Here is a 24,598-nt window from a genome sequence, read left to right on the forward strand (position 1 = left end):
TTGCCAAGACTTATGTGGCATAAGGCTCGTTTCGTCTAAAACTCTTTAGGCACAATCTTTAAACACCTAAGTTTCGTTTGCTCAAATTTATGTTCGTCTATACCTATGTATAATCTTGTTTCTCCTAATGTTAACTTAATAAATAATATATTAAGTAAGTATGTAGTAAATGTACAAATTGTGGTATTTTTCTCCTACATCCCGAAAATCACGATATTGTATGATCAAAAAATCGAAAGTTAACGACCAATATAATTATTACAAACCCCATGAGATCGAAACCTAAAAATAGGTTGGCCATACCATTATTAGGCTAAACAATGTTATGCGAAATAACTTTTTACTAAACGAGATTTATGCCATACGATTTTCGGCGTAACGAGACTTTGACCAAACGTTACTATGCAATACGAGATTAGGCAAATAAATCTTATGCCAAAAAAGGTAGAACCATAAAGATACCTACTTATCCCTAGAGACAATCCTAGACGTAGTTAGGTACCAAAGTGCCATGTTAGAGCGGTCGTGCTGAACTAGGGTTTCGTTCCCGTGTTCCCGGGAATTCCCGTTCCCGGGAATTCCCGGGAAATTTGTCCTTCCCGAACCCGGGAAAAAAATAACATTCCCGGGAATTCCCGGGTTTGATTTTTTATCGATTCTATGCTATATTTTCATCTTTATTTATCTGTTTCTCCTACCTTAAACCAAAAAAATAAATCGGCAGGCTTGTCGTCTATGATCAGAAACTCGGTTTTGTTGTAAATTATTGGAAAATCATACGTGTTATTGTTTTTGCGCAGCTGCATTGCAAAGATAAATGACTCATCTACGAGTACATCACATTGTTTCACCTCTTTCTGATTCAATATTTTCATCATCATCTTTATTTATCTGTTGGTCTTATCGATACCGCCTACAGTGAAACTATTAATTCATGAAATTACGAGGGCTACACCGAAAAGATCGGGAATAGAATACTTAGGAATAAATTAGAGTGAAACCTTTTTGGTGTATCAAATGTAATGTTTTTTCAAACATAATTCCATTTTCGAATTTTAAAAAAAGTAAAAAATAAAAGAGTATTGACCATTTGAATTTGACAAGTCGGTGTAAAAAATGGAGCTTACGCGGGAACATTTCCGTGCAATAATTTTTCACAACTTTCGTCGAGGTTTATCTCAAGAACAATGTCTCGCCGAGCTTGTTTCTATTTATAAACTTGAAGCACCAAGTAAAACGACTATATATCGTTGGTATTCTGAGTTTCGCCGTGGACGTTCCTCTCTTACCACAGTCCCTTCTACTGGTGGGCCAAAAACAGCGGTAACACAAGATAACATCGATGCTGTACGCCAGTTAATAAAAGAAGATAGACATGTGACATACGAGCAGATTCGGGCTTCTCTCAGCATTGGTATGACAGCCATTCAAACCATTTTACATGAAGAACTGGGTGTCAAGAAGTTAGTTTCGCGCTGGGTGCCCCACCGTTTGACCGAGGAACAAAAGTCGGCTCGTGTTAATTGGTGTCGATCTGCTCTGCAACGGTTCAATGGAGGCAGTTCAAATGCTGTCTACAATATCGTCTCTGGTGATGAATCGTGGATTTATTCATATGAGCCCGAAAGAAAACATCAATCGGCAGTTTGGGTCTTCGAAGGTGAGGTCAAGCCAACAAAAGTTATTCGCTCACGCAGCGTGTCGAAAAAAATGGTCGCTTCGTTTGTATCGAAAACTGGCCATGTGGCTACGATTCCATTACAAGAACAAAGGACGGTTACTGCTGATTGGTACACAACAGTTTGTTTGCCGGAAGTCGTAAGAGAACTTCGTAAAACTAACCGGAATCGTCGTATAATCCTTCACCACGATAATGAAATGAATGCAAGCTCTCATACCGCTCGCAAAACAAGAACGTTTTTAAATATGGAAAACGTGGAGTTGATGGACCATCCTCCGTATAGCCCTGATCTGAGCCCCAATGATTATTTTACATTCCCAAGAATTAAAGATATGCTACGTGGTCAACGGTTTAGCGGCCCAGAAGAGGCGTTCGAAGCTTACAAATCAGCTGTTTTGACAGTATCCACTTCAGACTGGAATTACTATTTCAATGATTGGTTTAATCGAATGAAAAAGTGCATTGAATGTCACGGAGACTACTTTGAAAAACAATAAAAGTAAATAATATTATGATATCTTTGTACTTTTTTTTATTCCCGATCATTTCGGTATCGCCCTCGTAATGTTTGAGGAACTAAAATTTTCAGGAGCCTGGCACCATTAGAAAAGAAACATTGATGATTTTACTATGTGTGCCCTTCGTCAACAAATCCGGATATTTTATACAGTTGTAATAACGTTATCTAAATAAATATTTATTGGTTTCACTATTAGCCTTCATATTAACACCTTCTGGCTTGAATAATGAGCTTTTTTGTGGATGGTAAGTTGTTTTTAAATACAGAAATAGGGTAGGTAGTCACAGGCAACATTTCAAGTATCAAAGGCAGTTTTGTTTCGCTATATGGGGTTGCTACATGAAAGATAGCTGCGCCCTCATTTAATTTCAGGACTTTATAGTTCAGCTGTACCTAAAACCAAACAATTGATTGGCTTTTACATATGTGATCAAAGAGTATGTAAAAGCTAACGCTAGTGTGACGCCTGTCATATTTTTTTTTTATGTCCGCGTTTATTTTTTTTAAATTACTAACGCATAGAAAAAACCAAAATAAGAAGTAGGTTGAGCAATAAATCGTTGAATGAATTAATTTTTCTAAAACATTACCTCAAGTGTAATTAATTTTCTATTTTAATTACATGACATCATAATATTATTTCAAACTGTTAATTATAATACCTTTGTTATTTAATTTACAATTAAGAAAAACAATTGGCATTTGGCATGTAAAACAAATCATTATAAGCTCAAAAATATATAAATTGAAGCTTAAAACTAGTAATGCACCCTAATGGTGTGTTGACAGCATGCTAAGTTTCTTTAAAAAAGTGAACGAATGACTTAAAACTAGTTACAAATTAAACACAATTTTTTCTACCTATACGAGTGACAAAAGTATATTAGAATTGTAAGTGTTTTAAAATACACTTTTAATACCCGAAAAAAGCAAAACCAAGCATTTAAAATAAATTCCCGATTCCCGGGAATTCCCGGGAAATCTTGAAAAAAATTCCCGTTTCCCGGGAACAGAAAAAGGTCGGGAAAAACGAAACCCTATGCTGAACTCACATTAGCCACGTGGGTGGTAGTTGATAAAACAGCAAAGTGTGGCTAAAAATAGTTGACCTTTATGAGAGCCGCGCAGCGACACAATGGTCCTCTCAACTCAACTCCGTGACAATCGCGGGATCAATGCGGATTCACCTCTAGCTGCACGCCTGCACATGATTTCTATTGCAGGAAATAAATTTACTAGACCGCCTGCGTCATCCATTCTATAGCTTGCCATGCTAACTATTAGATAGCCATTAATTCTGGACAATCACATGTCTACCTATATGTAAACGTTTACACAATCCACTTTTCATTTGGTGACTCTAGAGCTCTAGAGTCTCTAGACCTAGTCTAGATGACTCAACCTTCAACCTACCTACTAAAATGAAACCATAAATGGTGATCTTCCTTCCGATGGGTGTGACTGGGTCTATCCATTGTCCACTGATTGTCCGTTGGCGGTCAATGTCAATGACAGGATAGGGAGATCAACCGTGAAGAATCATGACTTGACTGTTTATAGCCGGTAGGTAACCCCTGTCCCGGTATGTAATAATATCGGATTGGTTAGTTTGCCTTGGTTGCATCTATAATGTCAACAAGCTAATGTCGAGCTTTATCTATCGGTAAAGTTCTCATTGCTCAATATTGACCGAGGATTATAATTAGGCTCAAGCGTTGAAGATTGAAGACATTATGTAGGTATGTGTATCTGCTACCGCTGTCGTTATAAGGCGGCCGGTCGAGTCTATGAACCGACTGTCATAATCGTTGAGGTACACTAATTATTGTGGGGACACCACGAACAGCAGGCTAAGCAAGCGTAGGGCGCTGGAACGACAAAGTCAGTTAGTTCCAAATAAGTACCTATTAAGTACACCTAAATAGGTAAGTACCTACATGTCAGCGGGATTCGAACCCGCATGAAGCACGTCTGTCCGAGTGAGATACCACCGTGTACCACTTCTGTAGTAACTAATATACCTACTTACCTACTAATACCTAGTAGACTAAAATGTGTGAATATTAAAGGCGCACCTAAACAAAATTTCATGACATCACTTTGCGTCACGTTAGCCTTATTAGAGTTATTAGTCACCATTGTCACCCACGAAAAGTCCTCCTCGGTAATTTTGTCACGTAACCAAGGCGTGTCCTACACTTAGCGCTTGTTTGGATTATAGATTATACTATCTAGTGTAGGCATTTATTGCAGGCAAGACCTTAGATCTGTGGTACATTACAATGAAAAACATGAAAGCTACACTATATAATTACACTAAGATAGGTGGACTATTGTTACTAGGTATATTATATATGTACCTACCCAATATACATAGTAATACACTCACAGGCAATGAAAAAGTTCCACTCACAAAAAGTAGACACCAAACAATTAAAAAAAAATCTAGCCTTTTCCGTTTAGGAGTAATTTGGTGATTTTCTCAGTGGAACCTTTTCATTGCCCGTGAGTGTAGTAGGCAACGATAAAACTACTATCGTTAGTTAGTAGGTCTAAGATAAATGTAGGTAGGTTCCTACAGTATTTATACCTACTCGTTATGCTGTGCCGCTCTGAGCCAACCTCCCAGTGTGTCACCACTGGACATTAGCATTTACGGTTATTTTGACAACAATGTGTTCAACATAACTTAGATATCTTCACACGGTATTTTTACCTTCAAAATGCAAAGTAATTTCATTTGGAGATACCTACGTAATCTTATTAGAATGAGAAATAGGTACCTACCTATATATTACTTTATTTAAGTAGTATAACTATAGGGATTTCAAACTTCATGCAATCCAATACCGTTACAGGTTGTAGAAGTTTTATGACAGTGAACTTCGAATGTACTCGACCTACTACTTGACGTCCCAAACACAAAAAAAACCTATAATCGCTTAAAATTTCATCTCATTTCTGGATATAGGCATGTCCCAAGGATCCACTACTGGGCCTATTGTTAGTAATTCAGCATCTGCCAGAAATCGGCATGCTTGGTCTGCCCGCCTGAACTTCTGTTTGCGTAAATGGTGTAGGGGGTAAGTAGGAAGAAAGTACCACAGATAAAGCTCAGGTTTTCTGTAACATTCATTATTATGTTGATAGCTATGTTAGGAGTAGTCAGGATAAACCTTCTTGTTCTAAATTAAATATTAGATTTAAAAATCATGATGAAATGGAAATGCCATGGAAGTAGTACAGACCTAACTATTGTAGTAAGTTGTGCGTAGTAGTTATACTTATACGTTCACTTCCAAACCTTACGTACCTATATACCTAACCAGTTCAATACATTTTAGCCATAATAACCGTTAAACAGTAGGGTTTACAATAAGAGATTAGATCAAATTATTTTATAAACTCGAAGCCCTTAAAACGCTGAATCCGCAGAAAGAGCCTATATTCAACCTTCGCACTAACGCATGCGTCTTTGAAATTGTACACGAATAACTACGCCAAATTATATTATTATGATTTATGTTATGACTTATCGAGTGTCTCATTTTGGCTAACGTTATTTAGGCCACTTTAAAATTACACAACTCAAGCGTGTATAGTTCTTACAATTTAATTTTAAATCATGCTTCGTATTGCAGACCTTTTTTACATTCGCAATTTTTAACTAGGTGCACTTTTTTTGTAGTTTTCTAAATTCGCAAAATATTTATATTCTATGAGATGTTCACTAGAGTGACCAGGCGGCGATGGTCACTGGGGCTGGGGCAGGCCGGCTCTAGGGTTCGAAGTATCGGCGTCCGGTATCGATACCGAGTACTCATGTGGTATCGAGACGAGGGTATCGATACCGAAAAAGTATCGGTCCAAAAGTATCGATACTACTCAGTATCGAGTACTTGCGAAATAGTTAATTTTTGTTCCTTCACCAGCATAAAAATATACTTTTCCATTGCATTTAAAAAAAAGTTTTGGTGATAATAGCAAATTAATACAAAAAAAAAAATGCAAGATTCTGAGGTTTTAACGGGTTGGTTTTTTTAAGACCTTTTATGAAGGCTTATCATATTATAATGTGACGACAAAGTACTCGATACCAGCGATTTGCGTATCGAGACGAGGGTATCGATACCGAAAAAGTATCGGTCCAAAAGTATCGAGTACTCAGTATCGGGTATCGCGAACGAAAGTATCGATACTTACTCGGTATCGAAAGTATCGTTCGAACCCTAGCCGGCTCACGTAGTCAATTAGCGCACTGCGACCGCGCTATCTCAACGAGGTTACTGTCAGCGATTATTCCGAGCCGCACTTGGCACGCATTCGGATGCTGTCAAAAATACGCGCCTTCCATTCGCTAAGTGTCGTTTGCCAAAAATAAAGCTGCAGTGCAGTGGTGGGCTCCGGCTTGCAGCGAGACACTGCGGGCAGGCTCCATTCATTGTTATATCAGAGGAGGTCGATACCGCCGTGGAGACGGTAATACGGCAGTGACGGCAGTCGCGCTGCGCGGATGTCCCGCGGAGGCCGCTAGCGCGCATCTCCGCAACCTCGGAATACGGACGCGATCTGCCATTTGTGAAAAACTGTGCGCAATATTTACACTTAGGTAATTTTTGTCAGTGAACGTGTTAATTGAAATTATTCAAACTGAAGATGCTCTAGTTTGGAGGTGAACGACGAAAATATATTCGCCGGCTCAAAACATCTGCGGTTTGTGTATGCACATAGATATCATGGTCACATAGAATTTAATGCAATTATGTAAATTGGCACATGGATCTGTAATGTAAATAATTATGCTTTCATGATACAAAAATAAGAAGTGTGTTGATAGAACGCATCGTTTCAGTTTTAACTAGTTACCCAAATTATTATTTTTGATTAAATTGATGATCAATTGCCAACAACTCAGACTTATAAGTTCGTGGCAAACAAGGAGTTCAATTTCCATATTAAATAAAAACTAGATAGGCAGATAAGTATAAGTACTCTTACTTTAACATTCAGCGATGTAGAGTAGCTAATAGCTTAGAATTTATTCAACCTAAACTACACATAAATTTCGGTTCTTAGGTCAACATATCAACCAATAGATGTCAACTAATGTAAATCATAATACCTAAGTATTGTTCACACAACCTACCTATGTTCTGATAATTATAAGATATAATAATATAATCTGGAAAAACAGATTTCCTGATTGATCTAATCGGAAATTCCTAAATCTTCTGATTTAGGATATATAATAAATTCTGATTACCATAGCTATAGATGCTGTAGGCAGGCACAGGTGATAAAATACCTAATATAATCATAATGTTTATTTATCTATTTAATTCACATAATTGAAAAGATATGCAACATAGCTTCGACTTTTCACCCATCGCAGCTTTGGCGGTCACCTTTACATTAGGTAACATTAAATTAAATTCATATCTCATTAGCTTAATTAGAAGATGTCATGGAATTATTCCATGTCGACATGTCGTTCGGCGTAAGACATCTTTTATTCGGCAAAAAACTAAGTACCTAGGTAGGTATGTACTACTTATTTCTATTATTACTGTTATTAGATACTTGCTGTAAGAAAGACAATTATTTATATTATTAGTAACCTATACTTATTAGTTTCTGTGATGACTCTTCTTATAAATAGGGTAACTAAGTATGTATTCTTTGTTGAGATTTACGATTAAGTAATTATAAACATCTCTTGGAATGGAGAAATAGGTACTTAAAATTATCTAACAATAATTAGTAATACAGGTAAGAACACCTAGTTAATATGTTACTGTACCGGATTTTCAAGTTAATTGGCCTTCTTCGTTCATCATTGGCCTAAAAGGTAAACAAACGTTTTGTGCCTTTTTGTTTGATTTAAACTGACAGTCGGATTACCCACTTAACCGACATCTCAGCACAAGCTTGCTTGTGTTAGGGTCCACCAACCCGCACTAAGCCTTCGTGGTGGACTATGCCTAAAACAATTCCTTCATGGGATGGAGGAGTCCCGTGGTGGGGACGGGGAAAGACATCTGACAGGACCATTAATACATTCCAATGATTCGAATAAGGGTAGTTTTTGTTTGTATCAGATATATAAATTATTTCCATTTCCGTGAAACAATGTATAACTGAATTATTCGGTAAGATTCGGCATACCATCATCATCATTTATGAACTATGATGGTTATGCCCATCACGTCCCCACCATAATTATAAGTAAGTACATAATATATTTACTGCCTTGCGTGTCAAAATTATGAAAATGTCAAACATTCGATAATTTATTCCATGCAAGGGAGGCAGTAGCGTAGTCAGGCTCTAAACAACGAAGGGTGCGGTAGGGCAATCAATAACTTATTTAAAACAAAATTCATAGGTTATAGTTCTATGTAGATCATACGTGCCTATATTAGTTATTGGTAAAACGTGGCAACGTAGACAAATTTAGATGATGATAATGATAAGATATTGAATATTATTTCACGCAGAAAATTCTTATTTTATAATAACGGACAAATAGTGGTTTATGACTTGACATGATTTGCATAGAGCATTTTATTACTCAACCAGATTTATGCTAACAACATACTTAAACAACATCTGCATTCTAAACTAGTTGGTGTTAGAGGTCGCCGCGGATAGAAACGTAAATAAATATGAGTCTAATGCTTAGACTAACGATATATGAACAAGATGGTATATGTCACATAGAAAACAAAGATTTTTTTTTTACTCAAAGCGCTCTAAGTTCAACCAAATGAAAACCATAAGGTACCTACTTATACCAATGTTTCCAGTGAATAAAGTCAAAAATCTTCTAACCGAAGTTAAGATATTCAGAATAATAATAATACTCAGTGGTAATAGTGGGGAGTTATATTTGTCGAGACGTTTCTTTTGCACTGGCACTCTATCTAATTCGTATTATTATATCGTTGGTCTAATGTCACATACACACGTAGGTAGTTACTTTTTTGGGTGGGCAGAGTTTTGTTCATATGGTTTTGTTGCTGTCAACGAGTTTATTATCTGGATTCTAGGTGGATAGATTTCCAGTATGCTAATTTTATTGTCAACCTCCGATAGAAGATGGTATCAAAATGACGTAGTATATATAACCAATAATTGAATGTGTGTGTGAACATTTGTTTCCAGTGAGAATTCCGGGATAAAAGAGTCATTATTTTATTCTGTGATAAAAAGGAGCCATTGGTTGTATTGGTACTCATCGACAATATACCAATTGTTGTGTAACATTTTTTTTAATCACTTTAGTAGGTAGTTTTTGAGTTGTAACTATGGTGAAAATAAAGATAAACGACGAATTTTCAAAAGTCGTTGAACAAAAGTTGTTGATAATTACTTTCTGAGTTATTTAATTACCTTGTATATCAAAAGTAAGTACAAACATGAGTTAATAACTAAATTATAGTTTATTAGATGTACTTACTTGCCTATTTGCTGATGATGATGCGATTTATTGAACAGCATGCGAAGTGCGAATTTTTACGTACGCTAAAGTTCTTAGCGCTACTCCCGCTGCACTAGATCCGCTCCTTACAATTCGTTCACCGTTCACCGTTCTACGGTTAAGAAAAACCTACACTGAATAGAATATACCTAATCAGGATCACATATTTTTCAACGTGTGCATTTTGAATAGGACTAATCCTAAACCCTTCCTTCATTGGAAGAAGACCCATATCCCAGCAATGGGGACGTGATGGGTCGTGATTCGTGATGATGATGATGATGATGATTTTGTACCGGTGCCGGAATTATTTTTTTAACTTAAAATCCAGAGTCAGAATATTGGCCCTGACTCCTGAGCATGAGCCCCTAGAAATAGAATGATTGTCGCTCCGTAACTCCATATTGTAATAAAAGTGGCCTACACTCATGCAGCCAATTTAATTTGCTGTTCGTCACAGATTTATTATTCCTAGTAGGTAGATATAAAATGTATTCAGCAAGTAGATTCGACTATGCTAATCTTGCAAGTCAATAGTTATACAGGGTTATTGGTAAGTAGACCGGATCCTTTCAGGAGGTGATAGAGGAAGGCATTTCCAGTCGATTGAACCTGAATTGATTTGAATTGATTAAACTTAACCATTTCTAAGATATTTAATATTTAAGGTTTTTTAATTTTTTTGCCAAAATTTTATGCTTAAAACCAAAAATAAAAAAAAACAATCATATTTCAATAATTTTTTTGGTTGTTTTGCATAAGTAACACCTTAATAAAGTAATTAAAATAATCAAATGTGCATTATTCGACTTTAATTAGACATAATACCTCAAAATAGTTAAACATTTTGAAAAAATATTCAAAACGCAAAAACTAATAAATTAAATTAAAAAAGATTTTCATATGACATTTTTTTGTGCACTTTAGCTTAAAATCATGGTCAACTAATAAGCTTTCAAACAAGATAATTGAATACCAAATCGATTAAGGTATCACCAAGATATGGCCAAAACAACCAGCACAGACGGACAAAATTCAACAGGAAAACTAACAAAATTAGCCCAATTTAAAGGTAAAAAGTGTGATTGTTTTCAGTCCTGTTGACTTTAGTATGGAAACCCCTGCTGAGTTTTCTCCGCTTTCTCTGGTTGTTTTGGCCATATCTTGGTGATACCTTAATCGATTTGGTATTCAATTATCTTGTTTGAAAGCTTATTAGTTGACCATGTTTTTAAGCTGAAGTGCACAAAAAAATGTCATATGAAAATCTTTTTTAATTTAATTTATTTGTTTTTGCCTTTTGAATATTTTTTCAAAATGTTTAACTATTTTGAGGTATTATGTCTTATTTAAGTCGAATAATGCACATTTGATTATTTTAATTACTTTATTAAGGTGTTACTTATGCAAAACAACGAAAACAAATATTGAAATGTGGCTAGTTTTTTTTATTTTCGGTTTTAAGCATAAAATTTTGGCAAAAAATTAAAAAAACCTTAAATATTAAATATCTTAGAAATGGTTAAGTTTAGGATAATGCATTATTGGGTTCAATCGACTGGAAATGCCTTCCTCTATCACCTCCTGAAAGGATCCGGTCTACTTACCAATAACCCTGTATATTTATTTAAGGCATTAAATTTTTTGATATTTAAATGGATATGGTCACTACAAGGTAGTGTTAGGTTAAGTACCTAATTACGTTATAATTTAGGATAGGGGAGCCCTTAAGAAATAAACCGTTATTTACGTATACTTATCTCAAAACTTTTTACGGTTGAGTTGTGATGTGACACTTGTAATTTTTACAAGTTATTTTTTTATGGAATTATTTTTACCGTTTACAATGAAATCTCCCGTTATAACAATTTAATTTACTTTTCAAATGTCTACATTTTGATTCAATCAAATAGAACATCACTATTCGTGCAATGGGACTGTACAAAAGGCATGTTTCGTGACTCGTTCGATCGGATACTAGCCGAGTACCAAATACCGTAAAACATCGTATCTATAAGTATAGTATAGACTACAGTAGGTATTCCTTACTATACAGAGGGGAATTTTATTGGTGAAGTTACCATGGCCAGGTTAATGTAACACGACGTACTCCTCGATCATATATTATATTGATCGAAGGACGTACTGAACAACTTTTAATGGGGCCAACTGTGAAATCGCGAAAAAAAAAATCTGCTTCATAGTCTTCATACGTTATTTAGTGTTGAACAGATGTGTTTAAAAAATGTCAACCTGTATGGTTTCTACATCATCTGCATAAATTTTACAAAAAAAACCGGCCAAGTGCGAGTCGGGCTCGCGCACAAAGGGTTCCGTAGCTTAAATCAACCTATCTCAAAAAATATAAGAGATACTTTGATCAAACCAAAAATCGTTGAAAGAGTTAATTAGCATGCATCACCTCTATTTTTTTTAGAATTTTATACCCCGTAGTTATAAAAATAGAGGGGGGGGGACATACTTTTTACGACTTTGAGAGCTGATATCTCAAAAACCGTTCACTTTAAGAAAAATGTTTTTTAGAAAACTTTATATCATTTTAAAAGACCTTTCCATTGATACCCCACACGGGTATGTACATCGAAAAAAAAAATTTCATCCCTCAGTTACATGTATGGGGGGCCCCACCCCCAATTCTTTTTTTTACTATTTAGTGTCATATTTTTGTAGCGGTTCATACAACACATATTCCCATCAAATTTCATCACTGTAGTACTTATAGTTTCCGAGTAAATCGGCTGTGACAGACGGACAGACGGACAGACGGACAGACGGACAGACGGACATGACGAAACTATAAGGGTTCCGTTTTTGCCATTTTGGCTACGGAACCCTAATAACCTCTTCGAAACCTGCATTTGCCAAGTGTTGGACGGCGTGTAAATGTTACTGTAAAAGCCCGAACAACGGTAAATCCTAGGATTTACCAGTAAATCTTAGGATTTACCAACATGAGTTGGTAAATGTAAGGATTTGTGAAAATGGGTCATTTTTTTCGGGCTTTTACCATCAGAATTTGGTAAATGCTAGGTTTTACCACTGACACCTAGTAAAAGTTGGTTTTGGGAATAAAACAAAGATTAATTATTACCTATTCATTTATTTCAACCCAATAACCACTTGTCGAAAAGAAATTGGAGGTCAAGGTCATTCATCAACTTTTGGGCGATGTAATGCACCGGATTATGGTATTTATGTGTATAGTAATAGATGCGAAATATCATTGAATGTTGGATTATTGGAAAATAACTTTATTTTCACTCATTCACTGAACGATAATTTAAACACGGAAACCGGAAGTAAAATAATTTTCACGTATTATTATTGTTGACGTCGAGTAAATTAGATTGCAATAATAAATATTTCTTAAGTTCGGTTAGTTATAAGTTATCATCATCATCACGACTCATTACGTCCCCACTGCTGGGGCACGGGTCTCCTTCCAATGAAGGAAGGGTTTCGATCTAGTCCACCACGCTGACCTAGTGCGGGTTGGTGGACCCCAACACAAGCAAGCTTGTGCTGAGCGAGTTGTCGGGTAAGTGGGTAACCTGACTGTCAGACGTTTTCAAGCCACCCGAAGGCCTCTGACTAGGCTTAACGACTGCTGCCGAAGCAGCAACCGGGCTTAACGTGCCGTCCGAAGCACGAAAGCATCCAGAAAAGAACCACTTGAAATCGGTCACCCATCCAATGGCTGACCATGCTGGTTGTTGCTAAACCTCAGTGATCAGTTACGATCACTGAAGCCCGCTCGACTACGGACGCTTTGTTCGACTACGGAGGTTATAAGTTATAACCTGGCTTTTTCAACATTTACCGTGCCTTAATGTAAATCCAAAGATTTACCAAGTGAATAGTGGTAAAAGTGCGAATCGCAAAATCTTTCGGGCTTTTACCATTAAGAGTTGGTAAATCTTAGGTTTTACGCGTAAATCTTAGGATTTACCGTTGTTCGGGCTTTTACAGTAACATAAACACACCATAACTAATTCCATCAAACTCAGGGAATTATTATTAAAATCACAAGCTCAATTTAGGAAGGAATAAACAAAAAAGTTTCATAGTATAATTTCAGAAAACGGTTTTGACTATTAAAATAAAAAGTAATAGCAATCAAAATCACAATAGTGTCCGCGTCCGCAGCTAATCCATGGCTTTAGGGATCGGTAAACAAAATATACGTTTCTTTTTTTTATTTTCTTATTTACGGTTTACACTATTGAGGATGGTCATTTTGCCTTTACCTCTGGGAAATTGGAGGTGAGTGTATTGAAAGACTAAATAGAGCATTTTTTCGACACTACTTGGCGTACATCGTTATCATATACTTTGTGCCTCACAAACAGAGGAATTCCATACTTTCGAACTAACGCACATGGAATCATAAACTGTATAAATCACAAACAGCGGAATTCCGTACACCGGTCAAAAAAATCGCACTCGGCATACAGAACCCCTTTTTACAGGCACAGAACTGTCTTGTCCGAGTGTGATCCGAGTTATGTGGTGACGGTTGATGACTCACAGACGGCTGGCGAGGTCAAACACAATTTTGGGATTTACATAGGAATTAAAGTCGACTTAACTATACACATGATAATCTTCTGTATCGAATTAATCACCGTTAAGTATTGGCTAATGAACACTATTTTACGTTAAGTAAGTAAATAAAATAAATAGTAAGTTAATTACCACTGTGTTACATTAAGTATTTTATGTATGATATTCTATTCTATTCTATTCTCTGTGGGGGTGTAAGTACCTGCATCTGGCTCTCTCGAGTGGAACCGCGTGTTTTGAAACTATACAAGGCCAGAACGCACCCATAGTGTACTAGCACTGTATAGTTTCAAGTGAAAAAACATTATATTTTACTTGAAAATATACACGATTTGTGCGTACTAATCGCGTATACTTTCAAGTTAGGATTTACTGAATCGTACTTGAAAATATACATTTCTATTACGCATATTGCTTTATTGGCGTACTTGTCGCATATAATTTATACCTACATGCTGATTCTAATTTACTTAACTATTTCGGTAAATGTAAATGACTACAATTGACTTGTTCTGCCTGTCATACCTATAAAATGATAATAAATGAAGATGAACAAGCTCTAATTTGATTGATAAATTGATATTTATAGCAATCATACTTGCAAGTAAGCATACCTACTAATATCTTATTATTTAAATGAATTAAGAGTAATACCTAGGTACTACACTCCTTAACGGATAAGACTAGCTTAATGACGCCGTCGGCAATATTAAAGTGCATTTAACAGCGCATCAAAATATTATTATAACCAACTAAAATAGTAAATTTTGAACAAATTTTAAATTTCATGGTTTAAAAAAATTAGGGTCATTTGGTGTTGACTTTTTGCTACTTGGACTTATTCATTGCTCGTGAGTGTAGTAGGTAATACCTATAGACCTATTATAGACATATTTTTCATCAAGTTTTGAATTCACCGTAACTGTCTTTTATGAATTGTTCTACACCCTCTTACGAGATAATTTTTACTATTAACAACAGTTCTACAGTTTAATATCAATTTACTTTTTAACTTACAGTGTAAACAAAAAAGACGTTACAAAATTAATGCCAAGTGCGGAATGATGATGCAATGTTTAGAAAGCAATAGACTTATTACTATTTCGCATGAAAGAAAGAGAGAACAACAATTCAAAAGGCTACCTGGTAACTAATAGTAGTAGGGATTCACGGGTTCTGGCTCACTTCCCCGCCTGCTCCACCTGCCCGCCCCTGCCCCCTCCGAGGCGCTGTCTTTGGCGGTCCTGCAAAAAGCTCGCCGCGAATAAACTTTATTAAGGCAATTAGCGCCCCGCGGTTTTATTCGCGATCCGCGACTTTTTCTAATTGGAATGAATCTTATTGCGACACGCTTTCCTATTGGGTCCGACTCTTTCCTGTAGTAGTAGGGATTCACGGGTTCTGGCTCACTTCCCCGCCTGCTCCACCTGCCCGCCCCTGCCCCCTCCGAGGCGCTGTCTTTGGCGGTCCTGCAAAAAGCTCGCCGCGAATAAACTTTATTAAGGCAATTAGCGCCCCGCGGTTTTATTCGCGATCCGCGACTTTTTCTAATTGGAATGAATCTTATTGCGACACGCTTTCCTATTGGGTCCGACTCTTTCCTGTAGTAGTAGGGATTCACGGGTTCTGGCTCACTTCCCCGCCTGCTCCACCTGCCCGCCCCTGCCCCCTCCGAGGCGCTGTCTTTGGCGGTCCTGCAAAAAGCTCGCCGCGAATAAACTTTATTAAGGCAATTAGCGCCCCGCGGTTTTATTCGCGATCCGCGACTTTTTCTAATTGGAATGAATCTTATTGCGACACGCTTTCCTATTGGGTCCGACTCTTTCCTGTAGTAGTAGGGATTCACGGGTTCTGGCTCACTTCCCCGCCTGCTCCACCTGCCCGCCCCTGCCCCCTCCGAGGCGCTGTCTTTGGCGATCCTGCAAAAAGCTCGCCGCGAATAAACTTTGTATACAAGTAAGTACCTATTGTGTAGGTAGAATATTATCGGTTGATTTTAAGCATATCTACTAACCACTCCTCCTCGCGTTGCTCGTCGTCGCACCTACCTACAGGCTTTCATTAAGTATGAGTGTGTGACTGTTATTTGAAATAACATGGTATCCAATGGATAATATTTATCAGCCTTACTTCATTCAATGCATTACTAGCGACTGTAATAATTAAAAGACATTATTACTGGTGAATTAAACATCCATCTCCGTGTCTTTACTAAATAACATAAAGCGTAAACACTTGTACGCAGTGGCTGATAGCGTTATAAACCGAGTTCTAAAAACATAGTTATGTAAAGTGAAATCAATAATTATACGTACCTACATGCAAACATTACGTTTTTTTTCACCCACCAACGGTTCGATGCCAAGCATTTGTCCTTAAGTAGGTAATATTTTTTTGGTAAGCATCCCAAAACAATAAATAACTCCAGATATGTCGCGCTTTGGGTGTTCGATGCTAACCCTAATCAATCACTCAATATAAGTGCAAAGGTAATATAAAAAATACTGTGGGCTGGCGTCTGAAATAAAAAAAACACTAGCTTGTACATACGTGTCTGCGCGAAGTGTTATGGGAATATCAATTTTATTTGTATGCCGATAAAGGAATCAATGTGGGATTTTAAAAAATGAACAAGTCTCGACCAGTTTTCACCTAACACAGATGTGTTTGGTTTAATCTCGATAAAGATTGGGATCGTGTACAAAAAATACCCCCGAAAACCGCATTCCGCGTATATAAAACGCGCTGCATGTCAGATCTCAAACATATCAGCCTGGCTCTCTACTGAGTGAGTTTATAATTATTGTGTATTGTGCTACATAGATACCTGCAGCGTCCAGACATATGAATGTAAGTTATGTTTTGTATCTAATCACTTTCCGTTGAATATGTATAATAGTCCATTACTTTGTGTACATTGCATGTGAGTCAAAAGCACCTCAGTGTTTTAACTTACTTTTATTCTTACCCGTATTTTTTTGTGCAAGTAACACTATAGTTAGTTCTCATGGCATAGTAGGTAATTCGTTCACCCATTTCATCAGTATTAAACCGTAACTTTACGCATATCTCTGCTTTCCACCCCCCAACATAAGATAATGTGCATCATCTATTTTTTACCGTAGTAAAACCAAGTAAATTTATTTGTTTTAGCCATCAACAATAATTGACGACTGCGACTACACCATGAAAAATTACTATTATCCGAGCCCTAGTGATGATGAAATACTATCACCATCACTTCTCCTGAAAAAACCGACTAAACGGATTCACGAAAATATTGATTCATATTTTGAAACTCCCTCGAAGAAATCTAAGAGCAAAACATTATCTTCGACCGTCGGGCGTGCTGCCTGCGGGGGTATTTCATATATATCCACCAATGAAGACGACGGATCTAAAGCGTCACACCTCATAAAAATTGAAATGTACGATATGAAAAAATTGAAAGATTTACCACCCAGCGAACATTGGAAAAAAGCTGATATGCGAATCAAGCTGTATTGCACCTCTGATCATATTCTTTTCCATGATACTAATCAACTCATGTTTTCTATAACAAAACAAATAGCTACAAAGACAGATTGCAAAAAATATTTTCTCGAGACATCGAAGTAAAAATAATAATGTACCACGACCCCCGGCGCACAGACCACACACAACTGCTACACTACCGAGACGCCCCTGTATTCTGTTGCCGCCAACCATGGATTATACACTACACTCTTCCGTGTTCGATGCCGCATTAATAGAAGCCCTCTTGGATTATGAACGTCGACAAGAGCAATCCTCGTACTCACCTATGCTGAGTCCACCCATGCTGCCTCTGCGATTCAACCCTTTGAGAATTGTTTGGAGTGAAGAATCAGAAGAAATGTCTCCGTTTACTTTAGATGTTAATTTTAGTTATAGTCCAACCCTTTTTTAATTATTTCATTAAATTGATGTAAATTAGTAAAACTTTTTTCTTTTACTAACCCATATACTAAAATAGAATAGGGATATAGTTAGGTAGTTAGTAGGTATAATTATGGAAAATAAAAATCAGTAGGTCTGAAATAACTATCATTTATTTTAAAAAATACTATTGAACATTTCTCTTACCAGTAAATCGTTAAACATAGTTTCTTCAGTAAACAAGTTAAGAAAAGTTTTCATTGACAATCCTTTAAATTTAAAATAAAGATAGACTAAACAATATTCACCACAAACAGTTGTAAAATAATTTTGTAGTATTTTAGAGTTGTAATACCATTTGTGACAATTACGTGCTAAAAATCCTTTGTTCCCAGCCAGTCACACCTCAACCAGTCACACTGTTACTCGTTGGGAATTTTATGTTCAAAATTCCCATCAGTCCACACTCTGTTACTCGTTGAAACACCCTTTTCCTTCATTCCCAACGTGTCACATACAACTGTAACACTGTAACTAGTTGGGACTATGAAAATAAAAATTCCCAACAAGTCACAGTAACTTGTTGGGATTTTCAATGAAGAATTTTCCACCATAGACCAAACCGATTATAGAATAGAATATACTTTATTTGTACACCCCAAAAGAATAATAAAATATACAAGTTGTAACTTAATTTGGATGCGGAAAGCTAAATATCACATCCAGTGGCGTGCTTTGGGAGAGGCCTACGTCCAGCAGTGGACTGCTATAGGCTAAAGATGATGAACCTAATTAGGGTACAAAAGGCGGTCCTATCACTAAAAGCGATCTCTGCCAGACAACCTTTGGATGAAGCGAATAAGAGATTAAGGTAGATGGCGCTAGTGAAACCTCATCAAGTCTTTTGAGCCAAGAGTCCAATGGATCTGAATTCCACCATATATTATATCATCGAGAAAAAACCCCCATCTAAGTAACTTAAATTACATTTTCTTCTTCGTTTAGAAAATCATCTCGAGATTTAAACGCCTTACGGACATGAAATAAAATGCTATTATCCGCAAAAAGTCATCACTATTCATTTAAAATATTCACAACTGCTTAAAAGTTACATAAAAAAGTTCAAAGCAACTTTAAAATGGCCGCCATTTCTAGAATATTGAGATTTGACCCCACATATGGGGGTTTTTTCTCGATGAAATTACTCGAATCCACCCTTAAAGTTTGTCGGGTCCGAAAAACAACACACTGTATAAGTCACAGTACCTATCACTGGTTAGGCATCATCATCATTCATCATCACTGAACAAATCTTAACGAGTAACGGGAGAACAGTTGGGAATTTTCTAGTTTATGTTCCCATCCAGTTACAGCGGCTGGTTTGGAATTCAGAAATAAATCATTCCCAACGAGTAACACTCCCATCGAGTAACACTGTGACTAGATGGCACACTTTTCATGAAGAATTCCCAACTGTATACAGTGTGACAGGTTTGATGTGTGACTCGATGGGAACAAAGGCTAAAAATGATTTATGATAGCTAGACGCATTACGTCCATATGAGTCAAAATATTCCCCCAAACCATTGCTATCGATACTAATAGCTACCCAATGAGAGCCTGGTTTTGAGTCAGGATCTAAGTTAACTACTGCAAAAAAGGGTCTGCTCACATTTAGTGGAATTCTATTTGCTGCAAAAACATTATGCATCAAATATGGGCTTATTTCCACTAAATAGTTTTTAATCTGCTGAGTATCCATTGTAAACAGATGGTTATGAATGAAGAGTAGGATATTAAGTTTCTATCTTTTATACATGGTAAACTTACTTCAATTTAACTATTATAATCTACAGTTATATCGCGGTTTTTATTTATTTCAAGAACATTATCAAATTCAGCGTACACTATGCAATTAACGGTAGATGTAAGAGCGGTATCAAAACGCACTTCTAATCTAAGACTACCATGCCTTATAAGATTCCAGTGTGAGTTATTATTAGCCGATAAATCGGGTGTTAAATCGAATGCCATCAAACAATAACCGTCAGCAAAATCTTCCCTAGATATAGAGTTACCTTCATTCAAAAAGTGAATACCTGTGCCAGAGAACAAAGTATGGTAAGCATTGGTAAATACTTTATTTTCAAATGAGGGCTGAAGTGTTTTAGAAGGAATTTGTTGTCCGTCAACGTACAAACTAAAAGAGTTAATGTTATAATTTTGAAAATTAAAAGGATTTGTGTTCAGACTACCATTGAAAGCAATATTGTTTACAAAACCCACGATACATCTTTTGGGTATTTGCCCTAAAAATATATTATCCAGCGTTTTTCCTTGAACTCCTGCAGGTATTGTTAAAACTTTAACTTCAGCTCGTGTTATCGGATATTTAGCTGTAGTTGTGGCCAAAGCTTTCTGATGGGCCAGCAGTACAGATGGATTTATACGTGTCCTACGAATAATGAGAGTTGCATCGGTGATTTGAACTTTGAATTTAGCATCTAATGTTGTACTCATAAGGTTGAAAGTTTCCTTTGTCCTCACTAATTTGACGCGCATTTCAACACCGTTGATTAAAAATTTTTCTTGGTTAAATATATCTGCATGCACGTGACCAAGCATTTCCACTTCACGGCTTTGTTTGGCCAACTCTTTGCGTTTAATAAAACCTTTATTTCCTTCATCAGTTGAATCCATTTTACCTGAGGTATCTCCATACCACAAACCGCACGTAAGATGGGACTCTTTAGCAGCTGGACCATAGTTCAATAAATTTTCTATGTACGCTCGATATGCGTAAGTATTGTTGGGTGGTGATACGAGTTTCTGATTTAAGTAAACATCCAACTGACTAAACAAGGAATGAAGCCAATTATTTACTGGTGCCACGTTCGTTGACTCAGTAACAACAGATGAGTCCTGGTTTAATACTTTTGCTTTGATGTGTAGTAGCGTATGACTCAAATCCACATAGTCTTCTCCGTTTCCGGGTACTTGAAATTCAATGGGTCCATCGTCGGACAGGGATGATATTGGTTTATAGTGAACCCATAACCCACTTTCAATGCTTGTTTGTGTCGATGGAAGAGCAAATAAGTCTAACTCAGATTTTGTGCACTCACAGGAATTATTGTGTAAAAACGACATTATTATTATTATTATTATGAAAAAATATCATTAACTTTGCGTTTGTTGATTTTATTTTTTGTACCTCTTCGTTGTGATGTCTTTGAAGCAATGATTGGTCGTTGTGTAAGCCTTTTTAATTTATACCCCGAGCCAGACATAAGCGAATCAACTTTAGAGTCAGCCTTCCTTTTCAAGTTAGCACTAGCCATTTTCAGACGTTGTTTAACAGATTCTTCCAATGGTTGTGATTTTATCATATCTGATAAAATTCCCACACCGGTATGTAAGGCCTCTTTTCCTACTGCTTTTGCACCACTTGACAATAAAGGTAGAACTGATCGAAATAGCCCACCTAAAAAGCTACCTATCCCATGTCCTCGTTGGTGGGGTACACCTTTGTAAACAATGCCTATTCCTGTTCCAGCTTGATGTGAGTAATATTTTTCATATGGACAAGGATGTTGTGGACTCATTTTATTCGTTTAAAGTGTAATTTAACACACGAAGTTCCAAACTGGAATGGTATCTTTCCACCTGTGCTCGTTCTTATATCAATTTCTACTGTATCAAATTCCCTACGCATAATGGGTAAGTAATGAGCGGGTGAAAATGTATGCATCCTATGTGCACCGTATATATATTTAATAGGATCTAACGGAATTATTCTTAGCAGAGACGTCATAACATCACCGACCATTTGCGGATCAATTATATCGCAATATACAAAAAGTTGAGATGGTAACCCTAAATACAAGTTGTAGGGATATTTTCCATATGAGTTTAAAATCATGTTTGTATACGGTTCAAATCCAAGTTGTAAGCCAAGTTTGGGAGTCAACTTTATTGATTTAGTTTCATTTTTGTGATCAGTAAGATGTACAATTTTCGATGATTTATCGTATGAAAATGTAACGTTATTTTTTATCAAAGAATTTTCATTTAATGCATTTATCATTTGATCAATACTTTCGTAGTTAGTAGCTGGAATATGAGACTTATACTCTACTGACGTCATTGTTTCTTCATCGGGAATCATTACATTTTTCTTTATATAAAGTACGTTTTCATATTCTTGCACATTGAACATAGTACAAGGATAATGAAATTCAACTAACCCCACTACCCATTCCCCTTCTAACTTGATACTTTTGGGTAACATAGTTGAAAAATTAGCTGTGGTGTTTTGCGGAAAATAAGACATTGAGCTATTACTCAACAATGTGAGATAGAAACTTTCTTCCATCATATTTTTTCTAAATTGGATGCTTTTATCCAAGAGTTGAATTTATTTGGATAACCTTTCCACTTCACTAACACTTCCTTTCTGACACCAGAATACCGTGAACGAATTATTTTATCTACTTTATATTGACGAGTGGGGTCATAAATCACTCTTTGTAACTCGCGTTCATAAAACGTACCGGTAATTGCCTCTCCCTGTAAATCTTTTAAAGTGTAAACTGCCCATGGTGATCTAGGTATTATAGTCAATATCTGAAATACCTCATCACTCCAGTTTGTTTCATAACCCTTTTGAAATATATGTTTGTATTTAGTTATTCTAACGTAGTCTCCAATACGGTATTTAGGTTTATTTTGAGTTTTATCAGCACTTTTTGTATGGTATAAGTTGCGCCATACAGTCATAATATTTTCAGATGTAACATCAGAAGGAGCCATTTTAATACTTCTATGAAAACTATGATTATATGAATGCAATAAATCTGGTAAGATATCAATATATCTATATGTATTTTTATGTGTGAAGTAACGCCACATCTTCATTTTTAGTGTTCGCTGAAATCTTTCCACAATGCTAGCTTTAATATCGGGGTTGTTAGTGGTATAATAATTAATATTTTTACTTTTAAAGTATAATCTCACACTATTAGCAATAAATTCAGAACCCTTATCAGATTGTATGTGACGAGGAGTTGCTTTAGCTGCATGAAATATACTTTCAAAACACTGTTTTGAGGTTTCAGCATTTTTATTCTTCATTGGACGAACAAATGCGTATTTACTGAAAACATCGATTACACACATCAAATATTTAAAACCATCATTATATTCACTGTAAGACTGCATATCACTTAAGTCAGCCTGCCAAAGTTCATTAAAATTTGATAACACATATTTATTTCTAGGAAACCTTCTGATAAGTGGTTTGTGTAAAGTATAAGTTTCCTGTGCCTCTAACCAAGTTTTCACATCCTCTTTTTTCATTTTTCCCTTCATAGATTTAGCTAATTTATCGACACTGCTGTAACCAGCTGGGTGGGATACATTATAATATATATCGTTGATCTCTAGTACGGGGTCCATCGTTCCCAATCTATTTTCTTACTAATTTTTCCAATATTTTTTAACTTCGGTGTATAGTTTTCCTGAATTTCAGTTTCAGGAGATGCTTGTTTAATCTCTTCCTTTTTAGTGTTTGATTGGGAGTTTATTTCGTTTGAATTTAGTGAATTTATATAATTTAAGTTAGCTGGATTGCCTATGCAATATAGAGGAACTTTTATATCATGCAGCAGTGAACTAAATACTTCCCAACCTCTGGGCTTCGCGCGCTTAAGCGGTCTTAACACATCATTTATTAAATCCACAATGTTGCTATGCAGTATAGGTTGATTGTTTATGGTGACTTCCCCGCGATCATTCCAATTAACTCTATCTTTATTTTGCAGGATGTTTTCCAGCAGCAACTCACCCTTTTTTAAATAAGTTTTTGGTATTAATTTTAGTAAATGTGATGGGGTGTATGCAGATAATGGATAATTAATATTGCTGACGTCCTGTTTTAATGGTTCAGATTTGGTAACTGTCGTCGCTATATTTTCTTCTGAGTTCTCGGTAAGATTGTTCTTCATAGTAATCAGCGGTTGTCGCTCTTCTTCAGTAAAATGTAAGTATCTTTGCAGAGTTTGTAAGTATAAAGTCCATTTTTCTCGGTCATCTACCTTACTATTTAAAATTTTATTCATTTCATCATCTAACCGAGTAAGGGTCGTTTCAGGTTTATCAGATTGCTTAATTTTTTCTAAAAATTCAGGTTCCACAAGTAACAATTTTTTGGTATTATCCATTATAGTTTTCACCGTAATATACTATTAATTAATCCGGTTAAAACAGAACCCAATATAATAGGTAAAAATGCACCACCTTTCTGGATAATTATATGTTTTCTGAACTGGTGTTTCCCTTTAGAAACCAATTTTCTCAAAGTACTTTTATGTTTTCTTAATTTAATTGAATCTTTGTTTTGAAGAGGAATGTTTCCTTTTAAAACGTTGTGAATACA

At 36.2% G+C, this 24,598-nt stretch overlaps 1 protein-coding gene across 2 annotated transcripts in view; it reads left to right on the top strand.

Annotated features, from left to right (window-relative positions):
• Window positions 1-6,574: 6,574 nt before the first annotated feature.
• The window catches only part of LOC105387578 (carbohydrate sulfotransferase 11), a 67,698-nt gene continuing 49,674 nt past the window's right edge, over window positions 6,575-24,598 (top strand). The window contains exon 1 of one of the 2 annotated variants that reach the window (XM_048627862.1): window positions 6,575-6,914. The gene's annotated coding sequence lies outside the window, so the exon portion shown is untranslated. The remainder of the gene's footprint in view (window positions 6,915-24,598) is intronic. The other variant, XM_048627863.1, reaches the window with a different exon arrangement.

This window comes from Plutella xylostella, chromosome 19, assembly GCF_932276165.1.
Source record: "Plutella xylostella chromosome 19, ilPluXylo3.1, whole genome shotgun sequence".
Classification (NCBI taxonomy): Eukaryota; Metazoa; Arthropoda; class Insecta; order Lepidoptera; family Plutellidae; genus Plutella; species Plutella xylostella.